A 15069-nucleotide genomic window follows, 5' to 3' on the forward strand; every position below is an offset into this window, starting at 1 on the left:
AACAGACCTGTGGATTTTAGTTCATCTGGTTCTATGCCAGTAGATTCCCAGTGGCTCCAGACAACTGCTTTCTCATTTGAAGTTCTGTTCTTTTCCTTCTAGTTTTTTGGCTGACAGTTGCTCAGTTTGGGCACCTGGCAGAATTTCAGAGGCCTGTTTGCTACAGGTTGCTTCCATTTAAGAATTGGACCAAGTAAAGATTTCTAAGAATGAAAATCAGAAATAAGTCCGCCATTATTTTGAGGAAGGGGCTCACTGCTACGTGGGGTGGACATGTGGTTCTGCCTCCTGCCATGTGGCTGTTAACATGAACATCAGGAGGGAAAGTTTCTACCTGTAAACTCTAGACATATGCCCATACCCATCAATTAACAAAACCACACAGTGTAACAACATCTAAACAATGTCCTGTAACTAATGATTTTTGTGTGAAGCATTCAACCAAATAATCAAATGTCTCAGCAAACTCAGGTCATATGTATTAAGTAATAATATTAGTTGAGTTGAGGTATAATAATTAAAAGAGAATTAAGCATGAATTACTATGAAGCAGAAAACTTTCAAACTTAGGTGTTTAATAAGTTAGATTGAATAGGGGCTAAGGATTAGCTGTAAAATAAATCCAGCCCCAAAGTCAACATTCACATTCTTTATGTCTTCCCTGTCAAAGAAAGCTTTGCAGCTGCTTTCCCTGGGGTGTGGCAATTCGTGTCATAAGGGCTTCTTATCTTACTTTAGAGGTTTTATTCCAGAGAGGCTCAGACAGGTGGTATGAACTTGGGTTGGACAAATGTTCTGTACATTCAGTGTTAGAGAATTTCTCTGAATGAAAGGAATCAAAATGTTGAGAATCTATTTTCCTATCTCTCTTTCTATCCCAGTGGAGATATAGTATCACTGATGAAACAAAGGAAATGCTTTCCATTAGTTCCAAGTAATGCGGATGTGCCTCTGACATATGTTTCCATGTCTCCTAGATGTTTGTCTCCAACAGTCATGTCAAAGTGAATGTTAGAAGAGAAAGGACAAAAAGTCTTATAAAATATTTAATTTTTCTAATGTTTATGCACAGAGAATGAACTGATTATGTCAAGAGATTATAAGAAAATCAGAGATCTCCCCATACCAAAGCCGCAGGTTACAAGTCATCTTGATCATGACCTTTTGTCTTCATTCCTTTTTATCACATAAATATTTATTCAGGGATGGTGGCTTGCGAAATTATACTTGCAACATTGGCCCTTCAAACTTTTTAGGGAACTAGTCTTCTTAATTTGAACCAAACTTGGATTTAGAATTTCTTAGAAATTCTGGATTGTTTAGAATCCTTAAACATTTGAGGCAATCCATCAACATGGATGAATCTTAAGGAATAAGGGTATATTAGATCTTGTATACCCTTAAAATTCCAGTGTCTTTAAATATGTCAGTTGCTCAGAAGCACAGCGTTATCATATTATTGAAAGAAGTCCACACATTCTAGAACAGAGATCAGCAAGCTTTTATTTACATATTTATTTTTTCTTTAAAAGGCCAGGAGATATATATGATAGGCTTTGTGAGCCCTACAATCAATAGGACACCTCTGGAACTCAACTCTGTTTCTATGCACAAAAGCAACTATCCATCATACATAATGAATGGCTGTGGCTAAATTTCAATAAGATCTTATTTACAAAAGTAGGTGGCCAATTCAGTCTGGCATGTGGGCTATAGTTTGTTAATCTCTGATCTAGACTCTTGCCCACAATGCATATACAGTCTTGCTGTATATAGATAGAAAATTATGATTAAATAAACTAAAAACTGGCATAATACGAAGATTAAAAACTTCCTATCTTCCCCACCATCTTATATCAAGTCCTGAGAGTCTCAGAGTTTGATGACTACATTGTTTAAGAAAAATATGTGTGATGATTCTTAGAAATATTTTGACTTTCTGTTTTCATTACTGGCAAACATGGAGCTCTTTTCAAACTAAAAACATCAAACTTATAACTCCAAGCAAATATTATGGCCAAGCACATTTATTTTTGATAAAAATGAATGTCAATTTAATTGCAAATGAGGTACTCTCCTTAGACTCCTGGAAAATTGCAATCCTTGCCCTCTGTGCTGAAAGTTTGGGTTTTTGTGCTGGATTTTCCTGACCTGGTTTAGAAAATAATGTCCTGAGTTTCACCCAGCAATATTTAAAAAGGCATCCTGTGCAGATGGTTTTATGGAGATGTGAATGAAAATGAGTCAAAGACATCTCAGAGCAGCTGTAGTCTCTCATTGAAAGCAAGCAAAGATATCAGAGCGGCTGTGTGAATGTAGAGGACTTGGCCATCTTCCTTATCAGGGAACAGAGTCTCCTATCAATGAAAACACTTCCTTTCCCTTCATGTGATCAAGATGGGTTTCTAGGGGTCAAAGTTGAAGCACATTAGTGCAGAGATCAAAACCTACCTTCTGTCCCTCTCTATTTAACCTGACCACAAAAGATAAAAAAGAGTTTAGACACTGGTAAGCTGACTCATTCTTATTCCCTCTATCTCTCTCTCTCTCCATGAACACTGAATTTATCATTTAAATGTTAAAAAGGGAAACCAGATGCTATAGTTATTAACTTTTGGAATCAACTATAATCTTCCTATTAAATTCTTCCATCCAGGTACGGGCAATTATTTGCTTGATCTAAAGGTGCAGAAAATGCAGGCACACAGGGTTTCAGAAAGTCCAGTTTAATAAGACAGGTGGGTAACTAATAATGTGGAAAATTACCTGCAGATTGAGGATATTGGGAATGACTAATGGCCAAAACTAAGCGAGTAAATTAGTTGCAAAATGATACCATTTGCAGTAGTTGTGTGAACGGGGGACAGAAAAGCACAGTGGCACGTGGCAGAGACTGTTGCCGAGCAGAGTGTGCATGTGGTCCAGGCTCAGGAAAGCATGCCATCAGTTTTCATCCCCCCACCCCGCCCCTTCACCGCTGCCTCAGGCCTTTATTTATTTATTTTTGCTCATTTGGCATAATCTGTGCTGTGAGTGTAAGGTTTAATAGTGCAGGCCCTGGAGTCTAGTTAGCTTTGTGAAGTCGAACATAAAGTCACCACCAAGGTCAAAACCATCAGTTACGAAACTTGAATTTTCCTTAAAAACCCAGTAGATTCAGACAATCAAATATAGCCAACATTTGTAGAAAAGGGCAAGGGTTGAGCTTTGGAAAACTCAGAACCTAAGTTTAATTGTTATTAATTGGTAATGTGTTGGCATGTTAGCTCTTAGCCAAGGTTGCTGAGCAAATATAACACAAAACACCTTTTTTATTTTAATTTATTTTTAGCACTTTGAAATGGCAGTTATTCTGAAAGCAGAAAGTGTCTTATAATGGATAGATATGTTTTATATACTAGTGCTTTTCCCTAAAAAAAAAAAAAGAACTATAAATTGATGGTATGCCTTACGTTCTAAAATCCCTTAAAATAGATGATATATATATTTTATTGATATCAGATCCATTTTTTTAAACAAATTTGAAGGATTACCCCCTCTTCCTTTCTCCCATACTCTTTGACATACCATCTAATATCGACAGTTCAAAGCTGGTAACACATGACATCCAAGCCCATTGTCTAGACTTATATCAATGAATGATAACAGAAACAAGTTGAATCAATACAATGTTATTATTCACGTGTTCTGCAAATTAAAGAAATATGAAAAATACCACATAGATTTAATATTCTTGATACTAAAGGAATAATAGTCTGGATGAAAAGATAATAAACTCCTTAATCCTTCTCTTTTAAATGTTTATTTCATGAAAAATTACACTGTCCAGCCTGGTGGAGGAAACTGTGATCTATTTAAGAAAAACACACTAAACACTCATATAACTAACATGCTCAATTATATAAGCCTGCCTTGAAGTGATACCTTGTGTACTCTCTTCCCTTATGATACATGGTAGGGAACTTGAACTTTCTCCAAAGCTAAAGTAAAGACAGGAAATACATAGTTACATCTTTCATCCTTTCACTTATCAGAAAACATGTTTTCAGTACTTTTTGGTACACATATGAAATCACCTTATAGCTAGGCCACAAAGCATACACACCGCACGTATTATGGCTGTCCTGTCTAACTAAACTGGTGTGAGTCTCTCTGTGTTTTACTGTACTCCTTCTCCAGGTTAGTTTGTCTATCTAACCAATGAAATTGCCTGGTAACTTCCTGGATATTTTGATGTTCAAGTAATTCATAGGCTCTTGTAAGATGCCATAAAAGTTTTTATAACCCAATGCCAAAGGACTAATCCTTTTCTCACTTCCTTTTTACAGTATTGATGATGTGGAAAGGCAAAAAGGAAGAGCCGTTTTTTGTAGAAATGTACCCCTGTGTGTGTCTGCGGTGGGGCAGGGATAAAATGAGGCCTAGTGCTAAATACTGGAGGCGCAAAGAATAACAGTTCCAAGATCTGTTACATTTCAGCATGGACAGCTTAGCTTTATAGAACAATTTAGCTATTTCCATGAGCATGTTATAAAGAAAAACTGCAATTTCATTAGCAGTTGGCAAAGAGAATAAAATGACTTTAAAATGCACTTACTAGACAACATATTTGTTGTGAAGTCAAATCTTTCCCCATTCACTGTATATATGATATAGAAGAGAAAAATGAAAAATAACTCACATTTGTAAAGTCCTTTTGACTTATTAAAAGACTTTGACGTTATCTAATTTATCGAGTTTTTCACCTCAAAATAGTGAATTCATGATCTTCTACCCAAAACAGTTCCCTCCCCTGCTTTTTTCTTTCTTTCTTTTTTTTTTTTGTACTTACTCATACTTAAAATCTGGAAGCCATTTTGCCTAGTTACCAAGTTCTATTTATTTCACCCATAGGATGTCTCCTGCATCTGAAACTTTGTTTTCTATTGTCATAAGTCTATTACAATAAAAACATCCTGAATCTTCTTCCATTATTATTTATAAATTTTCAAAAGATATCACAAAAAGATCAATATAAGTAAAACTTATTTGAAGAAGTATGATTTTCTTATGCAAAAACTACATCCTTAATGTCTACAAAACGAGGTTCATATTACTATCTGATCACTCACAGCTGACAGAATCAATCTTTCAGGAATTTTATTTTCATCTTTTTTCTCTGTGCCTTCTGATTCAAGATGAATCTGATCTCATGTGTGTATGTGTGTGTATGTATATATTCTGTTCTACCTCCCTGAACTCCTTTCTCTATGCCATATCTCTGTTGTGAGTTTATTTTATAATTTCCATAGAACTCATGGCTGCCACTAAAAGTGGCTCTTTCTTCAAACTGACTTTGGTGGTCTAAACAGATACATGAATTATTCTCCAGTCTAGAAAGTAGACAGAGTCAGGCGGCAGCAAGGTCTGTCAGCTGCTGACCTTTTTATCTTTGGTTGGTATTATGAGTCAAATGGGATTCAGGAACATATAATCAGTTGGGATGAAATGTAGGCTGCAGATGGGATGTAGAAAAACACTCTCACTGCCCTAGATTTTTACATTTTCTCCTCATTCCTTGAGAGGAGAGGATAATAATATTAAATAATAAACCAATGGAATAAACTATAACAATAAACTAATGGAGTATACTATGACAAGCAATTCATTTTAGCCAGGAAAAAATGGTCTTATTTGCTGTGAAGAACATGAGATTTCAGGATGAATGAGAAATACTGATTCAACTACAAGGGACCTAGCATAATGAAGCAGGAGCCCTGCAAGGAATGGAAGAGAAAGAAGTTGGCAAGCAGAACAAAGGCCTTGGCCCTGTGGATTTCTCAGAAGCAAACACCAAATGAAATAAGAGGGAGATGAAGATGATTGCAATGGACTTTTTCTCCCAATTATCTCTACTTTCAGATATTTCTCTGTCTTTGCCTTAAATGCAGTTGTTTTGTATGCTTTACTTTGTGGAAATGTTGTGGCCACTTCACAAAAATAAGATGGACCCTAGACTGATGAGACCCCCCCACACACACACACACCACGATTACTATCACCACAAACAACAACAACAACAACAACAGGTCTTAAAAGATTTATGTTTTATACAATGAGGCTCTCCATAGATAGCAGTAGTTCCCAATCGGATTTGAGAATTGATTGAAAGACCAAGAAAAGAGAACTGGCTTGGAGTGTTGGAAATGTAGCCAGTGTGAGGTTTACATACATGTGCAGGAGATGGCATGGTTTAAGTTTATGCCTATCTAAAAAAACAAGTACCCTGGTTCCCATATCAGCTTGTTCAGATGGGGAACACAGGGGGACAGGGAAAGTGTGAGGATCAACGGCTGTTGGCAGGCCAGCATCTATAAATGAAGTCCAGCTCTTCGTTAAAGGGACATTTCTTCTTCCAGTAAACATCAAACTCAGAGAGTGGTGGTAAAAGAGGTCCAGCCAGTGGGGAGAAGACTTTTATCTCTAATACATTTTAAAATTCATGTTTTACAAAAACACATTAACTTGTAATCAGGCTTTTGTTATTATTTAAAAACAATATCTACAGATAAAGCATATTCTTAGAATGTTCACCAATAGGGTTCAGCTGCCCCAGCACCTTCCCCATACCCATCTGGTATACCACTCACTTCTAGAATCATAAATCTCTGTTTCTTTCATACTAATAAAACATTTTTCTTTTGTATTTAAGTTTGCAAACTTAAGTCCCAGACCTTACCATCCCATTGTACTGTCTATTGCCCAGCTTGTGTTGAGCAGTGGGATAAACTGCCAAAAGACCAAGGAAGACAATGGAGCGGGGATAAGAGGTACAAGATTTACTGAGAAATACTTACAGAGGAGGTCCAGTGGCAATTGGCTACCTGGGACATTTAGTGCCTCAAGAATCTCTCCAGAAAGCAGCAACTCCTATGCCCTTTGTGCTTTGCCCTGGTGCAGCTTCCTGGGTGAGCACTTTCCTCTCCACGGTGCTCTGGCCTGCTCCAGTTATCTTAGGAAGGAGGATGTTATAGGTTGGGTTACAGAAACAGCATCAGCTTAGCTTGCTTTGTCTCAATGTATGACCAGCATCCCAGGAAGAAGTTGTGCTGGTGTGCATGCAAGAAAGCAGATTTCCACAATTAATGCTAACTTGCTCTAATCCCCAGCGTTTATAACAGAAAGCCAGTGTCCTTCTAGTTTTTTTGGTCATTCATGGCCCAGGATTAATCTACTTGTTCCTTTGATTGTCCAGCTTCCCTGGAACTAAAAGGGCATTTCAGGGACATGGGCACTTTTTTTCCTTCCTTTTTTTTTTTTTTTTCCTTTAAGGATGATACACCCACTTGACTTGAATAAATGGTAGGGTATTTTTTTGTTGTAGTTGTTGTTGTTGTTTGTTTGCATGTTTTTGTTTTGTTGTTGTTTTGTTTTTAATCCTATCAAAACAGAAAATTCAAGGTGGTTCACCATTGTGGATATGGATGGAGGAATGGGGTAATTCCACCCAGTTCTTTCACTAATGCCTTTATTATTGTTGTTGCTCCAATTCCGATTTAAAATACATTTTATTTAGCCCTTGTGTTTCCTTAATGTCCTTTGATCCTCAGCAGTTTCTCAATACTTTCTTGTTTTTCATGACCTTGATAGTTTGAAGAGGACCCTTCAGATACTTATATAGCATCCCTCAGCTTGGATTTGTCTGATGTTTTCATGGTGAAGCAGGAGTTATGGATTTAGGGTGGAGGGAATAGAACAGAAATGGAGTGCATTCTTATATCTTGTAAAGGAGAACTAGTTCTCCCCCCAAAATTTTGAGATTAGAAAGAATATTTCATAAACTTTTGTATCTTTCCATGCTAATGAATATTTTCCTCATAGTCTCTGCTAAGTACACGATTACTGAATTAATAAAAACACAATAGTCTTACTGAAAGGAAAATTAGGTGGTATGTTATTTTACATTAGAGTCAAGAAAAATGAGACATAACCCTAAGAGTTCATAATCAACCAAGATAGCATAAGAAAATAGGTTTTCCTGACTTTTATGTTTATGTCAAGACCAATGAATTGAATTGATTTCTTTTGACATGTGACATACCTTCTTCCTCACATCTGGAGAGTTTTTTTTTTTTTTTTTTTTTTTTTTTTTTAGGAAGGAAGTGATCTGTTTTTTGTTTGTTTGGTTTGGTTTGGAATCAAATCCTTAAGGGTGATTTTTAACATTATGGAAACTTGTTTGCTATCTGATAGAGTACACTACTCAGACACATCCAGTTGAAACAACTTCAAGGCTTCTACTGGCCCAGGAGGAGAGGGTATTTATGGGCCAGGAGTCGTTTTAACTTCGACTCATTCCTACATTGTAGTAAGTCTGCCTTTTATCCTTTGCCCAACCTCAGGATTAAAAGAAATGAAGACATTTCTGGTCTCTCAAGGGATTCAGAATTTGGGGGGTTAGCATGGATATTTTTAGCACATCCGTTTTTCCTGCCAGCAGACTTTTATTTATGGATGTATTCTTAACCCATCTGATATGAACTAGGAAACAAAGAAAATCTTCTCAAAAAGCAGACACATGGACAAAGAAGGCTGCCGTGGATGTGCATTTCTTAAAACCTTTGCTATAATTCCCTGAAGTCCTATAACCTTCCCTGACATCAGTGAAAATTATTAGTTTTGTTCTCCGCTGTCATGTATCATGGTTACCTCTAATTGAAATGGAGGTGTTTCAAATAGCACAATCAGTTAAGAATCTTGCCAAGTGCCTCATTTGGATAATTTATAGTAGGAGTTGAAGCTGATGAGTTCAGAGCCCATGAGTCCCTTGAGTCCTTAATCTTTGATCATATTTTGTGGTGGGACAATTCTTGATGAGAGTGGAGTTTGAAGATAACTGCTCCCTGCAAATGTATTTATCAAATACCAATGTTCCCAGCAAAGTGATTTGAGATGGGGATTACCTATCACTGGAAATGAACCACAAGGAGTATCTTAATTTGAGGAAAGTACAGGCTTGATACTTTTTAATAAATTCCTGATATTGAATAAAACGTACCACAGCTCTCAAGTTTAAATGACTTTTTTTTTTTTTTCATCAGAGACAAGTAGAAAGTGAGCAAATGGCTAAGAAAGAAATGAAGGAATTAACATCTTTGGATAAGATTCTGTTGAGAAGTGTCTATGAATATGAAAAAAAAAAAAAGAAAAAAGGAAAAGAAAATCATTCTGGATCATGTCAGAAACACATTCCAAACTAGTGCTCCTTGTGCCTGATCAAGGGTCCTCAAAGAGGCATGGCCCAGTCAAGGAGATTTGCAGCTCAATCTATTAGGGCATAGAAATAAAGAACTAAAATTGTAAGTTAAGTTTTTTTGTGTGTGTGTGTGTGTCCCTTACAAGTTTCTATTTTTGTTATCTGTTTGATACTATATGTAATATATTAAAGTAGAACTTGTAGGAATGTATAACTAATATATACATATTTTGAGTACATGGTGCATTTTTTGTTAAACTGAGGTAGGTGTGCGATGAGAACGCTGACAAATCACCCAGGCTTGATGTGTGATAGTGGCAACAGCGCAACAATTTCTAAATATTCATGTTTTCTTTGTGGATTTTTAGCAACCACGGATATGCCAGAAAATTTTGTCACAGTGTGTATAGCCTATATTACTTCTAGGAATGATTTACAGATACTTACTGAACTCTGAATTGCAGTACTTCCATTGTTTATTAAATTTTTGTTTTAAGAATAAAAAAGAGAGAGAGAGTGATAGGAAAAAAAAGATTTAATATATAACAGCTCCTCTCATTCTAGTGCTTCAATCAGAAGTCCTGATTTCTTTGGTCCATTCTTTTGATAATTTCAGGGGCTATTAGCATAACAGTTGAATATACCTAGTGTCCACATAATCAATTTTAGTCTTCAAATTTTTCCTGTGTTTGAATCTTCGTGAGGTATACTGAACAGAATGTTTTATGATTTTACAGATTTAGCTATGGATATAGCATTGGATGGGTAATGTATATTCTATGGCTATTAGATAACTGGACCACTTACTTATTTATTCATTTAGCAATTTTCTGTGGAGTACCTAGTACATGCTAACATAATTATTGACTTCATACTAATAAGAAAGAATTTGTGTTTTTAATCTCAACAACTATGATAAAAGTTATTAAGCAAAGATATAAAAGGGAAATTCTGATTTAGTTGAGAGGGCAAGGAAAGTTTTTAAACAAAATCATTCTCAAACCAAGATGAAGAAAATGATGTTCAAAATAATGACACAGTGATGTTATTTTGATACCAAAGCATATTCTGATTAAGAACTTTTGGGTAGTAATGTTTTCCTGATAACTTTATGTAATTTAATTCTAACAATAAAGCTAAGAATGTAGATTAGTATTGATTTATTTCAAATGAGAAGACTAAAGAACAAAAAAGGTGATTGTTCATAATGGTAGGGATATTCAGTGGTGTATCTGCAATTGGTGTAATGTCCACCTGACTCCAGACAGCATCCTGAACCAAGATGATAGGTACACCAACAAATTAAAGAAAAAATGATAAGAATAATACTGAGCATTGGTGTTATGAGAACTGAGAACTCCTTTAGAAAGGTTTGAATCATAAAAAGATGACATATTTGGTTAAAGCCTGAAAAAAGTATACTGGAGCTAAAATATGTATATAATATAAGGAAGGTTAAAGGAGGGACATGGGAAGTAGACTATGAGTTTACATTTTTTTTAAATAAGTTAAGGAGTTCAGTTTGTATCATGAAGATGACAGTAACTCCTTTGAGGATTTTAAGTTTGAATACATGTGGTGTATGAATGTATGTGTATGGGAAGGAAGCTGGTATTCAAAAGGTTATTCTGACCTCTGTACTAGAAATGGATTGCCAGCATCAAAAGTGGGGTTGGATTGATGTCAACCAGGCTATTGGAGTCATTTAGAAACAGACTTCAGTGACTTGTAATATGTAAGTGACATTGGTGATAAAATGAGAAAACTAGCTTATTTATATATATTTTTAAAACCTAAAATGAACTAGATTTCTGATGTATTAGGAGAGGGTGAGGAAAATGAAGATGTCAAAGAAAACCTTGAAGTTTTTGCTTTATATAACTGGGTAGGTCGTGTCTGCATTACAAAGTTCAAAGAGCACTGACAGAATAATCATCTATGGCCAACAATTAACAACACAAGAAAGAGCTGTAGACTGCACCTTGAAGAATGCCAACTTCTTGGTTGAGAGTAGAGAAAATCCTGTTAGGGACTAAGAAACAGTTATCAGGGAAGTTGCAAGAAAATTGGAGAGCATAATCAATGGAAGTTAAGGGACGAGGATGTTTTAAGAAGAAGAAAGTAGTCAATAGTCCATTGATTGAATGCTACTGAGAAGTTAAGAAAGAAGCAAATAGACCCAAGGTTTAATGTCATAGACATCCTCATAAAGCAGTCTAACTAATGTGTGAAGTGTTCTAAACTTTGACTCAGACACTAATAGGTGTGCAATTTATAATCTGAAGCTTTAGTATATTTGCCTGCAAAATGAGCAAGAATTGAGAAGAAAGAGAGCTAGAATACATGATCACTGAAGTTCTTCCCAGCTTTAAATTTCTGTGGCAGCAAATAAACTGATTAACATACACACTTAAACACACACACACACAAAAAAAAAAAAAACTAAAATGAAGTTGTATAAAGAAGATTGGTACTCACTGAAATTATTCTTTGGAACAGGAACTTTTCTACTAGTAACCATTCTTTAATAATAATCCTAATTACAACTAAATAAACAAACAAAAAAAAGATAAGAGTCTGAGTGTTCCAACTGGAAAATTATAAAATGAACTAAATGCAAATATTCCCATCATCAATTTTTCTTTCAGTGATTGAGGAGAAAATAGTTCTGGAATATGAGAGGGCATCTATTCTCACTGGAATCAACTGGAAAAATGGTGTCTACACATACGTCCTCTAGTTACCAACACAGCTATTTTTATGATTTTTGTGGAAAAATAATTGTGGCAATGTGAGGGGAGGATGAAGAAGGGGATTATAAATTATTATAAACATCAATTTGCCACCAAATGAATTTAAAATTTGAGACATTTGTGCCTCAGTCTATTATTAAGATTGGCAGGACTGGAAGATTCAAAACAGTCCATTATTTCACATGAGATGCATTAATTTTGTTTTTAAGCTGCATACTACATTGAGAGATAAAGGGCACTATTATAAGAGACTCACAAGAGACATAGAATTAAGGCATAGTTAGTCTGCTGTAAACCTTACTTTCATTACCTGTAAAATAGGGATATTTATGGATACCCAATAGAATCATAAAAATCATTTTAAGGATTCACTCATTCATACAGATTTTTTTCAGTACCTACTTCGTGTCAATTTTTTTACTGGGCATTAGAGATTTCCTTCTAAATCTTGAATCTCATGTGAGGGGACAAGAAATTAAATAAGCTTCCCATTAAAAGGATTAGGGGAGCTCAACACAGGGATGCTAATCTAGAGGAAGCAAAAATGTCTTCTCATAATAGGTGATCTATAAGCTGGGTCTTAAATGATGAGTAGTAAAGGTGTGTGGGATAAGGGGAATAGAAGGGTAACCGAAGAGGGGGAAATGGGAGATCAAAGTCCTAGACATTAAGAAAATCATCTTGTATTTGCAGTAATACATGCAGGGATGGTGTGCATGAAAGGTTGAGTGAGGTTGTGAAAAAACAGAAGGGACTCAGCCCACTATCAGGTTAGTGCCTCATCTCATAGATAGGTTTTGAGGCATTATCTTAACTTTCAATTCTCCCTCTTTAGAGTCTATTATAAAGTCTGTTATAAAGGGGTTCACATAGAGATCTTGATAAATGATGATGGAGAGCTGAATTAAAGATTTGGTCATAGGGTTGGATAGAGGTAGACACAGTGTAGAACTGTGAGTAGGTAGAAGCAATGTGATATTGTGATTGGTAGGTAGTAGGGTTTGAAGAAGTCATGAGGTTTTGGCTGGTCCACTTGGGTGGGTAACAATGCCACTCATTAGGGTGTGAGAAAGGAGGGAAAGACCATACTTTCAATGAGACCAAGTTGAGTTTGAGGTGCACATATATTTATATATGAATGATTTGACTTCAGAAGAGATATCGGAATAATAATGATGGTAATAATAGACTGAATGAGAAGTAAACTGAGGTTGTCTAATTTATTTAGAGTGTGAGGAAGAAAAAAAAATTCCATTGGAGTAAATAGAAGATGAATATAAAATGAAGTAATCTGAGAAACAATAACCACATAAATGGAGCAAAAGAATAAACAACATGAAGTAAAATAAAATAAATAATAACAATTTAGAGACATAGATGCCAAAGGCAAAAAAAAAAAAAAAACAGAAAGAAAGAAAGAAGGAAAGAAAGAAAAAGGGAGTTGTTAACAGTATCAAATGCTACAAAAATAAATCTGTTGAACTTATTCAATATGAAGCCTTTGGAAGGCTACGAAACAGTTTTAGAGGAAGCCCTCGCAGATGTCATGTTGCTTTACATTGAACCTTAAGTGGGAAGCTAGGCAAAGAGCCAGGACATTGCATTAGGAAATTTGCCTACATTGAGTCTCTTGATTCCTTTCAATAGTGACAGTAAGTGCACATGGATAAGAAGCTACAGACAATAGTAGAGTTGATTAAAGAAGGAGTTACTGTCTCTGGAGTGAACTTCTTCAGGAGGAAGTTTACCTTCTCTGTGCAGAAAACACGTACATATTTGGATAAATTATATCCTAATTAGTCAATTATTCACATATTTTTAAAAAGTATTATTATATGCTTGATTTGGTTTGAAAGTAACCATTTCTATGAACCTCAATAACTCATGTTCATACTCTGCTTGAGCATTCACAGCAAATCAGGAAGAAAGTATAAAGGCAGGAAGGTAAAACATATTTGCAAAGCTACTTTAACTCAGACCAACACACAGGGTAGACGCACAGTTCTATACATTTCCAAGCAGTGGTCTAAGAGAGGAACATATGAATAGAAGAATCAAGTATTTTAAAACACTGATGCCTTTAACTTCAAGATAGCCAATCTAGTCAGTGTAAAAAATCCATTAACCTTGGTGTCTAGCAACTTACAGACAAAGCATTCGGACAAAGTTAGACTTTTCACTTTGTAGTTGATAGGGTCCTATACACACAGATGAAAAGATGCGCTTTATTAAACCAAGACATCTTACCAACCCCTATCACAAAAATCCCCACGTTTTTATTTTTCTCTTGTTAAAACCTCCATAAAGGACCAATTTATCAGCTCCCCAAGTAAGGGCAGTGGAAGCCATCGGAAAAGGGAATATGCTATGTTTCTTGGCCTAACTACTCTTTTGGATTCACCGCCGTGTGTAAGCACACTTACAGCATTTTCAATATAACATTAGAGTGTGAAAGAAAAGGCAGCAATCACCCCGAGAGAAATGCTATTGAGAATAACTGGAAAAAAGTCATGTTCTTCATGGTGAGATTCACAAAGTAATTCCATGGCAGAGAAGTCAAGGTAAATGTTTACTCCACGTTTTTTTAGCGTCTGCAGGAGGCTAAACCCTTCAGTGTTTCTATTTTAATATTTATCTCATGTTTTTGTAAATTAGTTTCATGACCATTGTTTCCCAAAGGGTCACTATTGGAGGAAATGAATGCATTGAAGCAACACTCTGTGATGCTGATGTGAAACAGATCAGCTTTTTTCTCATCTTGCTCCTCTTCTTTCTCCTCTTTCTCCCTTTTGACCTCCTTTTCCTCTTCCCTTCTTTTTCTTTAATAATAATAAGACAAGTTCTTATTGGCATAGAATAAATATGACTTTTCTGCCAATGTCCTGGTCTTGCTCACCCAGAGTCTCAGAGACTCCTATCACATAGGGAACACAAACTATTTATTTTATGGAGGAAAGAGAAGGATTTTTTTTCCATGAGGAAAAGTTCAGAAAGGAGGGACTATGGCTATCCCACAGAAGAAGCAAATTTGAATATTGTAAAGTTTTAGAATTTTTCAGCATCTGACAGTACAAAGCTCCT

Source organism: Ictidomys tridecemlineatus, chromosome 13, assembly GCF_052094955.1.
Source record: "Ictidomys tridecemlineatus isolate mIctTri1 chromosome 13, mIctTri1.hap1, whole genome shotgun sequence".
NCBI lineage: Eukaryota > Metazoa > Chordata > Mammalia > Rodentia > Sciuridae > Ictidomys > Ictidomys tridecemlineatus.